Source organism: Clupea harengus, chromosome 23, assembly GCF_900700415.2.
Source record: "Clupea harengus chromosome 23, Ch_v2.0.2, whole genome shotgun sequence".
Taxonomy (NCBI): Eukaryota; Metazoa; Chordata; class Actinopteri; order Clupeiformes; family Clupeidae; genus Clupea; species Clupea harengus.
In genome coordinates this window covers 24,284,712-24,287,211 of record NC_045174.1, presented here as the reverse complement: position 1 = coordinate 24,287,211, position 2,500 = coordinate 24,284,712, and the positions used below count along the sequence as shown (strand labels likewise).

At 41.6% G+C, this 2,500-nt stretch overlaps 1 protein-coding gene across 1 annotated transcript in view; it reads left to right on the top strand.

Annotated features, from left to right (window-relative positions):
- LOC105890667 (rho GTPase-activating protein 23-like) overlaps positions 1–2,500 on the top strand; it is a 36,674-nt gene that overhangs the window by 23,303 nt on the left and 10,871 nt on the right. The gene's annotated exons all lie outside the window — the stretch shown is intronic.

Below are 2,500 nucleotides of genomic sequence, written 5' to 3'. Positions count from 1 at the left end.
TGTGAACTCCCTGTCCAAATCGATGGAGTCAATTGACTTTAAAATCAGCATCACTTTTATTCAGGGTTTGCTTCAAGTATCTTACGCCTCTTAGCAACAGTTTGCAAAAGCCCGGACTGCGACTTGCTGCAACTAATGCAACTAATGCAACCGCCTTGGGCTGCTCGAAGGAAAGAGAGAGACCGGTTTTGAGCAGGGCAGTGCCTTGGCAGCCAAGCTGGATATTGACCCTTCTCTGCCTCGCATTGTGGCGCTGCAGACGAGGCGGTCAACACACCTGCTTCAACCCCAGCAGAGTACTGGCGGCTAAATCTTTTTATTCCATTCGTAGACCATCTCACATCAGAAGTGAGAGACCGTGTCTGTATACCACTGCCGCGATTGAAGGGCCAATATTTGCTTCCGGATAAAGTGTCATCCTTATCCGACAATGTATGGCAGGAAATAAAATCGGAGTACTGGCAACTAATGCTCAGCGTTGACGATGCAGATACAGAGCTGGAGCTGTGGAAACAGCTAAATGAGTTACAGCCAAAACGCAGTGAGCTTTGTCAAGCCCTGAAAAGTTCGGCAAATTTCTACCCAAACATTCATTCATTGCGTCCTGAAGGTCTTGTTGACAATGCCCGTTTCCTCAGCGTCTGCTGAGCGGTCATTCAGTACAATGAGGCGTCTTAAGACATATCTACGAAGTACGATGACTGACTGGACTTGCTCTCATGAATATTCACACAGATTTGGAAATCGACAGCGAAGAAGTACTAAAACAATTTGATGCAACTGGCAGAAGGGCAATGCGTTTTGGCTGTGACCCATTATTTGCGCGTGTGTGTGTGTGTGTGAATGTGCGTGCGTTTCTCTCGCCTTTTATCTTTCACCTTTGAATAATGTAACTTAATAAAACACGTCGGCCCAGCAGAAACAAACAAACAACGCGATGGACAACACAAGAGGCAACACGCATTTTCTGGACCGATGAACAGACGCGATTAATGCTCAATCAACTGTTGTTGTTGTTGGTGGTGTGTGTGTGTGAGTGTGTGTGTGTGTGTGTGTGTGTGTGTGTGTGTGTGAGTGTGTGTGTGTGTGTGTGTGTGTGTGTGTGTGTGTGTGTGTGTGTGTGTTGTTGAAGAGGTCAAGCGGAAATGACTGCATCACCACTAGCGTAGATGCGTCAGTTATCGGACAGTTTGTTAAAAAATCGATATGCTAAGTCTATTTATAGATTAACGTTATGTATAAGGTTAGCCAAACTTACGGTTTTCGAGAGAGATATTTGTCCTTTTTAACTTGTACGACTCGTTTAACACCGCAAGAAAACGTATTTCTAAATATTTCTATTCATGTTTGCGGTGACACATTACATGAGTACGTTTTCGCCTGCGTCAGTTATCGGACACTCCCACTTTGTTCCACTTACAGCGTTGGTTTTCGAGATAATAATATGCTTTCCTCCTGCTTTGACATATACCGGTCTAATTTCTGTACAAATGACTTTGTCACAAAATGTTTTGAAAAGCAAATGTTAATCTAACTAGTGTTATTTTTGTTTAATTTGAGTATTTTGTGGGCTTTCATTGACCTGATTGAGTTGTAGGTGCAGTCTATTCACTTAAACATGCACAAAACAAACATTGCATGATTATGTATGTTATGTATTAAAAATGAAGACATTTATTATAACGGTATTGTAATTGTACTTTTGTTCGTGGAAATACAACATTTTGATCTAATTCAACTTTGTTTAAGTTAAACTGTAAACGCAACTACGGAAGGCGACCTTCCTCACCAAATCGCGTTATTCTCCCGCCCAATTTCTCAACAAGTGCCTTTCATATTGACATAGGTCTAAACGACCAGAGTAATCGGATTTGGTCTCTGTAAGCATCCGTACTTACATTACATCATGCTAGCTGTGTTAGCACTTGAAATGACAGTTTAAAATCACAGTCAAACTTCATCTGGAGAGAACAAATCTGACAATACAACTTTAAGACCAAATTAATTATTCGTCGCGCCGCTAAGTGTTCCACACTATAAGGGACACGCAAAAGTACAACACTATTTCACAAGTTTAAATTAGTTCTACAGAGTACATTTTTTTCAAAAGTAAAGCTTAAATGCCATATTTTTGTGGGAGCTTACGTTTCTTTCTATAGTCACTCACGAGAGTGAATGTAAACATGACAACGCTGAAAGTGTCCGATAATTGACGCGTGCCGGTAATTGACGCAGTTAAGATAGTTGTAATGAAAACAGCGCCACCTATCGTATCGAATATGACATGCTTTCGGCCAATGATTCGATTTATTCACTGCCATGTATATTGGGATAATAGCAGTTGCCCCAAAAGATAGCATAGTCCGACTAAAGCAAGATTCGAATTATACCATGGAAACGCACTGAGTGTGTGAGTGTGTGTGTGTGTGTGTGTGTGTGTGTGTGTGTGTGTGTGTGTGTGTGTGACATAACAGTGATGAAACCATGTGGGTTGTTCTGT